This window comes from Dendrobium catenatum, unplaced genomic scaffold, assembly GCF_001605985.2.
Source record: "Dendrobium catenatum unplaced genomic scaffold, ASM160598v2 original_scaffold_211366, whole genome shotgun sequence".
Classification (NCBI taxonomy): Eukaryota; Viridiplantae; Streptophyta; class Magnoliopsida; order Asparagales; family Orchidaceae; genus Dendrobium; species Dendrobium catenatum.
In genome coordinates this window covers 946,802-947,109 of record NW_021529777.1, presented here as the reverse complement: position 1 = coordinate 947,109, position 308 = coordinate 946,802, and positions in this window count along the sequence as shown.

The following is a 308-nucleotide window of genomic DNA, read 5'->3' as shown; positions in this document are numbered from 1 at the left end:
CGTGTTAAAAATCTGTGCTAACCGTGGCTTCTCTACTATCCTTGGTTTCTCTGTGCATGTCGTGGCTTTAATTGCCTAGGTGCTGTTAGTTTCCTGTGTGGAAACCGTGGGTTTATGCCCTGCTGTTGGATTTCTGTGACAAAATCTGTGCTTTTCAACTCATTAATATTGGAATTTGAACAGTTTTTGACTGTTTTTGACAGTTTTCTGGGCCAGTTTGGGACAGAATTTGAAGAGTTTTGGACAGATTTCTATGCAGTTTTAGGAGCCTTTGACCTTCTTTAATTTCTTTTAGGGCTATTGTATCC